The 12695-nt window shown below is 46.4% G+C and overlaps 2 pseudogenes; both read right to left on the bottom strand.

Annotated features, from left to right (window-relative positions):
- Nucleotides 1-1011: 1011 nt before the first annotated feature.
- On the bottom strand, nucleotides 1012-2306 carry LOC115312636 (annotated as a pseudogene).
- Nucleotides 2307-7975: 5669 nt separating this feature from the next.
- LOC8036245 lies at nucleotides 7976-9304 on the bottom strand (annotated as a pseudogene).
- Nucleotides 9305-12695: the final 3391 nt, after the last annotated feature.

Below are 12695 nucleotides of genomic sequence, written 5' to 3'. Positions count from 1 at the left end.
CACACACGGACAACACAGCGTTGGCTCCAACGCTGCACCGCGGCCATGGACGAGCTTTGCCTTGGGATATTGCCAATGCCGTCTCTCATCTTTTTCTTAACAAAGATATGTCAATAAAATGGGTACCGTCGGTCATGAGCCCCGCTGACCTGCCGTTGCGCGCTTGACACGCGATGGCGAGCCGCGGGCCATCGAGTCCTCGCGCTCTCGGCGCAAAACATATTTTCCTTCTGGTGCTGAGGGCGGCGGAAGGATCGAGGAAACGTCCGAGTGGTTTTCCGAGGTTTTTCAATAAATGTGAATAAATAAATAAATGGAGAAAAATGGCAAAGGCGATAGTCCGAGGCAAAGCTTGTCCATAGCCGCGGCGCAGCGCGAGAGCCAAAGCTCTGTTCTCCTTTTGTATGGGGGGATCGGTGGCCGAGTGGTCTAGCGCACACCAGCTCGGAGCACGTGGAGCGAAAGCTCGCGCTGCAGAACCCAGGGATCCTGGGTTCGAGCCCCACCCCTGCCCGTTTCGATCTGGATGAGCATCGTACCGGCGTGCGGTCGTGTATCACTACTGCGTGGTGCACGTTAAAGACCCCAGGCTAGCGGTTGTACTGCACTGGCTAAACTGCTCATCTACAGCTGGGAGACTCGTCGCCCCTGTGAGGCAGACCAAGTTCTAGGCTGTATAAACATACCACACAACCCAATTTTTCTCCTTTTGCAGAAGAGTCCCTTTTTCGGCAATGCACGCGCACTGAAACATGGCGAGTCCTTCCCGGAGGCATATTGGCCTCGGCAGAGGGGCGATGATTGCCTGCGCACAGTCCCCAACATCTACGCCGTAACCGACTCCGGAGTCATCAGCCCATGCGCTGTTGGGTAGCAGGGGGAAGGGGGAGCGGTTGGCAGTGCGGCAAAGTCGGCCAAACACGCATAAGAAAGGGAAGCCAGTTGAGTGTAAGAGGAATTTGGTTTGAAACTTTGTCAAACAGGGGACGAAGAAGAAAACAACCCAGAGCCATAGAGAGAACAGTGAAATGCCGTGTAGCCCGCTGCCCCCTGGAGCGCTTTGAGGGTAAGCGGGCGCTCCAGCGAGCGAAGGACACGATGAATTGCTCGGAGCTGTTCTGGCGTGTGCGAAATGGTGTCATCGGCTGTGTCGTGCCTGAACCCAAAAAAACTCATGCGTCACCTGGGCTCTGCTCGTGTCGCTTAGGTTCAAGCGAAATCCCGATTGCAGCAAATTTTCCACAAGGAGGCGTACCGTAGGCGCCAACTTCTCTGGGTCAGGATGAGCGCACAAGACGTTGTCTATGTGAGACCAAGCCCAGAGTCCACGCGCGCACATTTCCCTAGCAATGGCTGTTGCCAAGAGCTGCATGTAAAACGGCGCCGGGCGTATCACGAAGGGCATTCGGCAAAAACGGCAGTAACGGCGGCCTACTCTAAAGGTGGTCAGGTTACGGGAGGAGGGATGAAGCGTGATATGGTAAACGGCTTCGGCAAGTCGAGCTTCACTATATACGCTTGGGGCAGGAGTGGGTTTACCTTGATGGCTTAAGGTAGCGGAGTAAGGCGGAACTGAGGTGTCTGGAGGTGAGGAGAAAGTGCTGCGCAGTCTAAAACAAAGCGGGACTGGGTGGCTGACTTGGATACGAGGAAGACGAGGATGAGGTAAGAACCACGTGAGGAGCGTTCGATGACGCCACCAACATATTGGTTACGGCGGCATCGGTCATGGGTACCTGGTCAGCAAGGGAGAGGGGCTGTGAAGCTAGAAGTCTTCGTGCTTCACGTGCGGCCCGTGAAAACTACATACCTCACTAAATACTGCCCAGTCGACTTGGTGCCTGCTGGTTCTGGTGGACTGGCGGTGGAGGTCCCGTCGCTTTCGACTTATAGGCAGTGTTACCCAGGTCCGACTTGGAGTCTTCAACGTCACTTTGTTTGTTTGTAGTGTGTTCCTTTGTGTTGATGTTGTTTTCCTACTCGCCATCGTAGTTGTCGAAGGAGTCGTCATCGGCGTGGGGCTCGATGACACCGTCGGTCCTGCTGAGCCACTTTAGGATTCGCTAGGCGGTCGTGGCCGTCGAGTCCTGATCCAATGGGTCGTTTTCGTCGGTCCAAGATCAAGCACGGACAAGGTCGTCCGAGACGCCAGCTTCGCGAAATGCATGGGCGAGAACGTCCTCGACCGGGAAAACGTCCAGGAGCGCCTGACGGACCGTCTCTCCGGGAATGGGCGGCCGGGGCTCCACCGGAGGTAGTCGGATCGCGTTGGTGGCTTTGGTATAAATGATTCCCGTACAAGCCATACCTCCGGCGGAAGCATGGGGAGGGCTTCGGCGGTGCTGGATGCGATCTCTTGGCGCGTGTGTGGATGTTCGAGCTCACCCTTCTGACGTTCGAATATCTCGCGTTCAGAGTTCTGCGACAGGGACTGCTGAGACTGCTGGCCGTGTGGGGCGAGACCGGCCTTGGCATTGACGACTGGAAGCAGGACAGTTCCAAGGTTGAGGCGAAGGAAGCAGAAATGGTATCCCCTGTTTGTTGGACATGGGCGGCTCTGTCATCGGCGGCCAAGTGCGTTGACACGTTCAAAGACGATGCATCCATCTCCATGGCTTTTTCTCTTGTAATGCTGAGATGGGTAGCAATGCCGGCGGCTGCCACTCGGTTCGAAAAATCGAAAAAGGGTCTCGGCACCAGAAGGAAAAAAAGAAAACTCGGAAAGCTTTCGGACGTTTCCTCGTTCCTTCCGCCGCTCTCAGCCCGAGCACATATACAGTTTTGTTTTTCTTGCAGATTAAAAAAAAAAAAAAGTCATGAAAGCTGCGCTTATGCGGTTTGTTCGAGTGAGTTATACGCCCAGGGGGACATTATGTTGGTGGCTGATCTTTGCGATAAGTCGACTAATTAATTAAAATTCACTAATTAACTTTTTAATTAGTGAAAATGGACATATGGTTCCAATGAGAAACTTGCTAAGCGTCGTCCAGAACCTCTAAATCAGTCATTTTCAGAAACTTTCAGCGCTTGAGAAGCGTAGTAGTGCACTTAAGTTACCACTCGTGGAGCAGGTACAAGGTTAGAGGTTTCGGTAAGGCGCCCGCGCAATTTTTCCGTCTCTTATCTGGCCCCAGCCTTCTACCTGCTCCACGAGTGCTAACTTCAGCGCACTACTGCGCTTCTCACGCGCTCAAGGTCTTTCTAAAAATTACTGATTTAGAGGTTTCGGACGACGCTCAGCAAGTTTCTCATTTGAACCATATGTCTATTTTCCCTAGCTAAAAAGTTATTTAGTGAATTTTAATTAATTAGCAGACTTATCGTAAAGATTAGCCACCGATATAATGTCCCCCTGGGCGTATAACTCACTCGCACAAACTGCACAAGTGTAGCTTTCACGGCTTTTGAAAAAAAAATCTGTAAGAATAAAAAAAACAACAACACCCGGTATATATATATATATATATTATATATCATACAAACCGCCAATGTCAGACATCTGACTTTTTTTCTTTCTGTGATATTTCAAAATCGTCACTCGCGACACGTTTCAGACTAAATGAATACCAGGCTTTCTTTTCTGCCAGCTCTGCATGATGGTCAATTTACCTCAAATCTTCATACTGGCTACTGCATGTCAGGAACGTCGATGGTTTTGATAGAACCGAGTTGGATGGACATCTGAGAATTCTAACTTACTAGTTAATACCCTGAAGGCGACACGTACTGAATACATGTAGTGATGTAGGAGTGTGGGCAGATTTAGAAATAAATACTTTTTTATCATAAGCTGCGAGTACTGATTCCAACTAAGTATTCTTAATCTTAAAGTTAGATTGAACGGAAATGTATTACCAGATGCACCACTCGCTGATATAATCTGTCAAATGGCCACAACATTTCAAGATCCCTCCTCTAGGTTATACATGAGAAAAACGAATATTTTTATTTTTCGGTTAATATTGGTTAAAACCGGTTACTGGTAAATAATTTACGGTTGCGGTTTTTATAAATATCAAATAACAGTTTCGTTCCGGTAACGGTTACTGAAAAAATTTCGTTCCTAAAAGGTTTTCGGTTTCGGTTACGGTTACGGTTTGAGTCCCTGGTTGTCCCCGCGATGTTTTGCCAAGAAAATATGAATCCCAACTTTAGGTGTTTTGTGTCTGATGCTCACAAACCTAAGACCTAGAAAGGAATAAAATTCCAGGGAAGCGCCGACAAATACCCGCTTAGCCCGTTTGAATACCGCGCCAAATGCCTGTTTTAGTGTCTTCATAAAACTGTCCTCGCTGCCGTTGAGCCACGAAACTAAGACAAACGACGAATCTATGCCTAAGCAACACGTGCTACAAGTGCCGGGTTATAAGGAACGCACCACATTCACAATACGACTTAAAAAAAAAAACGCGTTTCCCATTGAAAAGCGCAGGAGACGAGGCCCGCTGACCCACGGGTCGACGAGTCATTGCCGGCGCCGCTTGAAACCATAGTGAAAGAGAGAGAGAGAAAGAGAGAAAAGCGAACTTTATTGGCACGTCGCGAAGAGCGCGCTGTCCTTACCTGAAGAGTATTATCTTAGACCGTGCTCCACGGTAGCTCTTTCCCTATTGAAAATAAGTCTAAAGGATCCATAAGAATTGAAGAATTATGGGACCTCACAGGCCTTCAAAACCCTTCAGAAATACCCTACAGAAAACCCTTCAGAGATACCCCACAGAAAAACCCTTCAGCCCCGCAGCCCTTCAACCCGTCAGACCCTTCAGCCCAAACACCTTAGCCCATCAACCCTTTAAACGCTCAAACGACTGTGAACCATAGACAAAAATGCAGTTCAAAACGTTATTGGAAATTTATTTTAGACATTTAGTTTTACATGCATATTATAACAAAAAAGAAAACGATAAAAACCATCGCTTGCTTCAAACCCGGGCGCAAGCAGCTGTAAACGAAAGATATCAGATCAAATAGGGACAACATGAGTTTTTTATAACAAAGAAAATATCTTTTAAAGTACTCACAATGCCACTGGGTAGATTCTTGGTGTACGGTAGTTCAGCTAATAAAACCGAGGAGGTGCACCTCACGGACACATACACTCTTTCAGTAAGCGCGTTTAGCGAAAACCACGAACTCGCAAGCAGCACCCGCCACCGTTGAGAAATCCTGAGCACGGTCACGGTGTCGTTCCTGATGCCGTCGCAGCGGCGTTTTCGGCGTATTTTTCACTCGCTGGATGCTTCTGAAGTCGGAGGGACGAGGAGGCGCAAGGAACAGGGCCGGACAGCGGCCCTTATCCACCGTGTCAGGACCCCCATTGCCATGATCCTGGTGCGCAGGCACTACATGCGGTGGGACGCTGACCCCGACTGCCAGGCTTGCGGCGAGCAGGCCGACACCGGCCACCATCTCCTTGAATGCGCCGAACACGGTGGCGCTCAAGCGGTGATGAAGACGGCCAACGCCGAACTGGGGTTCACCTGCAAAACCAAGGAAGAAACTGATCAAAACAGACCAAGGGGTGAGCCCTCAAAGCCACGCTCACCTTCCTGGAGGAAGCCGGTCCGCTTTAGACATCCGCTGCGGTAACAACAAGCAAACCGCCCACCAGCGGCGTCCTGGCCTCATCTGCTTTTTTACAGCCCAGTCGAAAATTTCCATTAAGTCCCGATAAGAACTCATTGAAATCCCATTTGCTATTAATGGGAACCAACTGGACTTATCAGTCGGTTCCAATGGGCAGAATGTTCCCAATTGGTCTTGCCAATTGGAATAAGTTTTTTCTAACTTGAGCCCCGATGGTTTATAGCAGAAGCCAAAGGGTACAATTGGTTCCCACCGCCAATTGGTCACCCTATTGGAATACACATTCCCAATTGGGAGCTAACTGGTACCCATTAAAAACTCATTGGTACCAATTGGGAAGTCAAGTATTTCCAATTGGAAAACCAGGTGGTTCCAATTGGGACCCAACTAATTAACCCTGGAAGCTCTACATTTTTCTAATTCCCAGAGTATTCGGGATACATCACCAAATTCATTGCATTTGAAAAGTGACCGATACATGCTCCACTTACAAATATGTGTTTAGTTAGATGCCACAGCTTTATTGGGCCATTGTTGGCAATTTTTTATTACGAGGAACGTTGCAAGTATTATATATATACAGACGGGCGCATATCTCACCTAAGAATCTCAAAGAATTTCCTAGATCTGGCAAAATGCACAGCACCATCAACCAGTTGAGAAAACAAAGATGCACATTCCCACAAACACTTGCGCCTGTGTTCCAGCAGGCTTGAGTACTACACATTTGTCCCTCGCTGATGGCATGCAGAACTTTTTGGGCGTGACAAGGTGATCACATTCACGTCTGCCTCATTCTGTGTACGGACTCCGCAACACCTGCTTTCGGTGGTTAGACATATCGGCCAACCTACATAGCTTATTAGATTAATTGGCCTGTGGCTCATCCGTCCTGTATATCTGCCTTTAAATTTTCCTATTTTGCATTTAATAATGGTTGTTCAACTTTGATTTATCAGACATATATAATGTTAGACTGTTAATTTTTAGAATCTACAACTTTGTGTGAAATCTCATGTCATATTACTATTTTATAGGTGCATTAAGCATAAAATATATTTAGTTTTTTCTGCAAATATATATACAATATACAAGCAAAGGGACCACATTATGCACATAATATATGCCGGGTACTTTTAGATCTCTTTATTTTTGAGACTATACATGCTCCAGATTCTTCTATGTAGGAGCACCCCCCCCCCTCTATTGCCTACCACCAAGACACTCTCACAAACTTTGACATAACTAAAGTGACAAAGCAGGCGAGTCGGTTTATGACTTACAAAATTAAAAGTGCTAACAATAGACAAGGACAATAAGCGAGGCGAGCGGAACAAGCGCTTACTCGCAACTGAGCGTTGAGAGCTAGCGCTCATCCTGTTCGCCTCCCTTATTATCCTTGTCTATTGTTAGCGCTTTCAATTTTTTATTTCTGTCATAGTCCCGACTGGGTTTATTTGATGTACAAAAGAATGGGAACTAGGAAGGTTCAACTAATGCTCAATATCTTGAACTTGTTTCGAAATGAAATCTGCTGTATGAATGTTTACACAGCGAGAAACGAATGTGCCTCAGAATGATGGCTGACATGACTGGTGTAGAGAACATTTTTTATATCCCTCTAAATCATAACAGGCAAGAGAGCAGATTCAGCTAATGATCTTTTTTAGATAGAAAGGATATCATGGACCACGGGAAAGAGCCTAGTGCGACAAGAAGGTTATTTACCACATACCCTTAACATGCGGCCGCTGTTACATCAGACACTGGTGTATCAACGACAGGACTCTGGAACATGCCAATAGTTTAAAGAACTTGACGGCAGCCCTACATTGCCAATTAGCCCTACATTGCCACGGCTGCATGTGCAAGGCAAACTTAGATAAAGTTACTATCATAGGGTACCATTGAAACCCGTTTGCACGTGAGGTTTAGGAAGCTTTAACCATAGAAGAGAAAGGCTAAATGTTTGTTAGTTCACCATCTGTGACCTTAACCAGAGGAGAGAATACGTTCTTGCAAGGGAAAAGTATTGCCCACAAGTAGAGAAACGAGCAGGATGCCCTAGTTTAAAAGTGGGAAGAAAAAGGGGAAAAGTGAAGCAATCTATGCTTTGAATGATCCTAGCCACTCGATGAAGTGTATCATTAAACGCAGCTGGTAGTCCAGTGGTTGAATGCGTCTCTCACGTTCTCCTCTCATTTGTATGGCTGGTTGGTTCAGTTGGTTTCTCCTAAATATGATCTCATGGACGTTTTGACTTACTCAGGGCTGGTTTTACTAAAGAAAGCTAGTCTGCATTAGAATAACATGGGGGAATTACTTCAAATTAACAACAATTTCTGAACCTCCAACTGCCGGCATCCACTTCATGGGTTTGTTCCCTGATTTACAATGTCACAGCACTAGGAACCACCACAACAAACTTGTACCGCGTTGTCATGTAGGTGCACACATTTGAAACTTGGGAAATAGAAACAACCCGTGCACACTCCTCATCTTCTGAAACTCAATGAAAATGGTTCTTTCGAGACCTACCGAAATATGGGGCTGGCAAGCATTTTAGCGGTGTCCAAATAAGAAAGGTCGAACTGTCACAAACAATCTTTTCAATCTTGCCATAAGTGCCATCAGCAGGTTTTACAACAGAGTTGTTCGTTCTTTTATTGATGCTATAAGCAGCTGTTGTCAAAATGAACTTGTCCAGGATCATGCGCTTGAACTGAACAGCCTGTGAGGAAAATTCTTTAGTACTTTCCAGAGGACAGTGATATGCGACATATGGAGTTCCCCTGCCAAAAAATCGTGCTCCCTTCTCAGATACCGACCCTTGACTTTTGCGTTGTGTGTGTGTCGAGTGAACTGCAATACTGCAAGACTTTTTTACTGAAAGTCAGCTCACTCAGCTGGCACACTGCAGTTTTCAGAGCCATGGATCGACAGATGTGTTGAGGTATCCCATTTGCTGCTTTCACGCGCGCTTTAAGGTAGCCATTTCTAGATTCGAAAGGAAATGCCGAATGGGCCCATAAAAGTCCCCAGAGGCGGACACTCTTTACTAGATGATTAAGCTGGTGTACGTTGTACGTCATGCTGTTCTTTCCGTTCAAGTGCTGAGTAGTGAGCACGAATTCCAAAATCATGAAGTCAATGGAATCGACATCAATGATATAAATATATTTCTCCAGCATCACGTGCAAAGACACCACCAAATGTGCCCAGTGACGAAGGTAACAGTCCCACAAAATGCTGTCCATGACTGGTATGTTGTAATATAATATCCAGTTTTCAAGCTCCTTTGCTTTCCAAAGTGTGTTGTCCTTTAAGGACCTCGGCATTCGCCTTACACCCTTTGGTGGCCTCATTCCAAGCAGCTTCTTATCCAGTTCCACGATTTTGTTCCGTACATAGAACTCTTCTCTCGTTCCCTTAAGTCAGTACTCGAGGTACTGACGTCCCACACCCAACAACACGCAATGCATATAGTCTGGCGCAAATCTACAGACTATATCAAAATGCTGGAGGTTGATTGATGGGGATACTGTTTTAACACCTCTGACTACCGTCCCTGTCTCAAAAGCCTCCTCCATGTCTTTAACTCTTGTATCACTGTCCTCTCTGGAGGGTCGTCCTACAGAGCAGGGTACTTGATAGAACCCCCAAGCCACTCACCAGGGTGCAAGCACCAATTACGCCCGTAGTACCCATTGAATTGCATGGTGCCCTGCATGGGAGCTCTAGCTACTGAATCCACCGCGCCGCAAATGCAGAAAGTTTTGAAAACTGTGTTGGTACCCTTATAGCACAAATTGAACCCCTGCGTGGACAGATAATTAATCTGTTCAACGAACACGTTCTGGATTATATCCATTTTCGGCTTTCGCTTTCCCGAACCACAATGCTGCTAAGACAAGCTTGCTCATGCGGGTGGGTACAGGAAGATCATTAACAGTCAGCTGAATTGGCCATATGGCAGTGGATGATGAGGAGAACACTGGGGAACCATCTGTGTTAAGAGTCATGCTCACTCTGTGCCCACTGTGAGCAGTACCTGCCACAAAAGAACCGTTGGACTCCCCATCTGCGATATCCGTAAGAGGGTCACTTGAGGAAGGGACTGTGTTAAATTCAAAAAATCTCCGGACTTCAAAATCTTCTGCAGCTGCGACTTCAAAATCTTCTGCAGCTGCGAGCGTATATCAAGTGTTACGAAAAACGGCTTCTCGGACAGGCTGGAAACTTTGCATATTTGCTAACAATGTGCGCACGTGAATTCCGAGCACTTGTTGTCCAACAGTCTAAGGTAACAAAAGCAGTGCATACATTAGAAGTGAAAGGTAAGTTGTTTTTCTATTTTTCAGTGCCTGTGTGATCGTATAGCGTGACTCAGGTAAAACTGGTCCGCTGAAAATACAATTGACCATTTTGATCAGATTATACAGACCAGTGAAAGTAAGATTGCTAGTCACAGCATACTTTAGCACCATCAGCAGCAGCTCTCCTCTAGACACTACTACACGCTCTCTAATTATACCTTTAAAGAAGTCTGAAAACGACAGCTCATCTTCGTCTGCAGGTGCTTGACTTGTTGGATGATGATCCTCACTCAGCATGGCATTTTCAATAGATGAATTCTCGAAAAGGAAAGGAACTTATTACAATTGAATTCATTGTAAAAAAAGGAAGGACACTTTATTTGTTGCGATACGACAATAAAACAGTAGTAGTCCCATTAAATGTACATCTTTCAAGGTGCAGTGAAGCATTTTACAAATGTTTTCAAACATGGTATAGCAAAAACAGTAATATATTAATTTCGAGGTGAGCTAGTAAGAGGCGAGCTATACTGTATGGGAAAGCTTGCGAAACATTGTTTTTTTTTAAAATAATCCTTTGAATTGAAATGAAAAGTGAATTGACTCTATAAAATATTGCCATGCGCGTTTCCGAGCAAGCCTGCCCGTGGCCGAATGATTATTGTGCTTGGCTCCTTCGCAAACGGTAGAGGTTCGATGCCTGGGAGCAGATGCACATTTTTGTTATTTCTGCAAATGTCGCGTTTTGGTAAATTCAAAAACCTTGATGCTTATTGGACGTCCGAATGTTTTACGCGTGGAACGTTCTACGCCGATTATTCCAGAAGCCCACGCGTGTACATACGGGACTCCGCGCGGCGAATCAGTCTTTCGCCAGCGCTCAACTCTGCGTTCACGCCGACATTCGACACCCGCGATGCTGTCCTGTTGCCTTCCATTAAAATTTTTTTGCTTTTGTTTTGGCACAAATTCAACACATTAAATAATTAGTTTCTTTCATTATCCACCGCTTCATCAACTGTCATTCGTGCCAATATATGCAGCTGCATCGAGAACACTGATTGCTGTGATCTAGCACAACGGGTCAACTGCCCCTAAAGGCAGTTGACCTGTGTTCCCCTTCAAACTATGTATGGCCGCATATGTCGCGGGTAGAAGAGAGAATTAGCCCTTTTTATGCTAAATCTAATAGACTAGTCTCCAATGGGTAAAATGCCAGTATTCAAGGTAAACAATGAAGAGTCCTTTGAATTCATCATATTTTTTTTTGCACTGTCTACACTCTTACACCTGTACATCTGGTAGCGACGCTCACAGCTTGTGGTTACGTCGTTCGACAAGCTGCTCAAGTATCATATTGTTCTACGAGAGTGAAATCTGTACACATTTCAAAACAGCAGGTCACGTTTCAGCTGGAGACACATACCATCTCAGTGGTGCTCCATTTTTAAGTACAGTCACATATACACTACATAACCCCACGCTAGAAGGACTCTTTTTTTCTTAGAGGTGTGGTTGACTGCTGGCTTACGTTCAAAATAGTGCTGGCGTCGGGACCTGTTCACATGAAGCAGCCAGGGGGTGCCCATGAATACAAACAAACTGTCCTTACCATCCGCGACCTTGTCACGAGCAGTAAACACTTGTGAAAGAAAGAATCAGTAGCAATACAGCAAAGAAGGGTCAAAGCGCGGTTAGGAAACGGCTCATAGTTTTTTTTTTATTTATTTGTACCATGCTGCCCTATCATGAGTGATCTCCAAGCTTGGCTGTTATCCGAAATTGTTTCACTCAGACCACGGTGACAAAAGACGGAGATGATAATTACAGTTTGTTTGCATTGACAGCAGACACGTAGCCAGGATTTTGTTTCGGGGGGGGGGGGGGGGGGGCGCCCATGACAAAATGCTGTATGAGGGGGAGGGGGAGAGGAGGTCCCTGCAAAATGTAAGATTTTGTGATGTTGTTTAGCAGCATCTTAAAGTTCAAGTGCGCTCGACGAGGAGCCATAAAGCCGCAATCCAGTTGCGCTCGACGGGGAGTCATTGAGCCGCAACCCAGTTGAAGTTGTGCTTTGTTCGTGCCAAGCTGCCAAATGGTGGTTTGGCATACCATGGGCCTGTATTCTCTTCCTTTAAGGCTAGGTCAACTGCATAGAGTGTCTTCTACGAGCGTGAGTGCCATGTCATAGTTGTGGACAAGTGGTTCTCGGAGATGTATTTATGTCCTAACACTATATACGTACATGGCCAACGTTTTTTCTTTTAATATCAGCATCTATAAATCTATAGGCCATCATTAAATGTGCCCAAGATTATTTAGTATCTACCAGATTGCGTTATTGGATGGACACAAAAAAATGTGAATTCGACAGCTTGTTGCCCGGTATGTGTACAGCATGGCGACGTGAGCAGCTTTGTCGCGCGTGCGCCCTTTTCCGCGGTGCGCTGTCTGTAGCAAGAGGAGCAGACGACACGTGAGAAAGAGGCGGGAGTGCCTCCAGTTTCCGAAGGCCCAGAGATGCATAGCCAACACCTTCTAGATAGCTTTCAAGCCTGTGCGTCACGTGAGATGACGTCACGTGACGCGCAGGCTTGAAAGCTATCTAGGTGGTGTTGGCATAGCTCGGAGGCGTGACATCGCGAACAGCGCCCTCGCACGATTTCCGCCTATGCCGAGTGACATGCGGTCGCGTGCTCGCTCTCGTAAATCTTACTTAATCTGCCTGACGGCGATTATTGTGCGTGGCTGAAACTGCTCGTAAAACATTGCACTTTGATTAGCGAAAACGGG

The sequence above is a fragment of the Ixodes scapularis genome, unplaced genomic scaffold (genome assembly GCF_016920785.2).
Source record: "Ixodes scapularis isolate PalLabHiFi unplaced genomic scaffold, ASM1692078v2 PGA_scaffold10__122_contigs__length_95168666, whole genome shotgun sequence".
In the NCBI taxonomy this organism is placed as follows: Eukaryota; Metazoa; Arthropoda; class Arachnida; order Ixodida; family Ixodidae; genus Ixodes; species Ixodes scapularis.
This window is presented reverse-complemented; position numbering and strand designations above follow the sequence as displayed.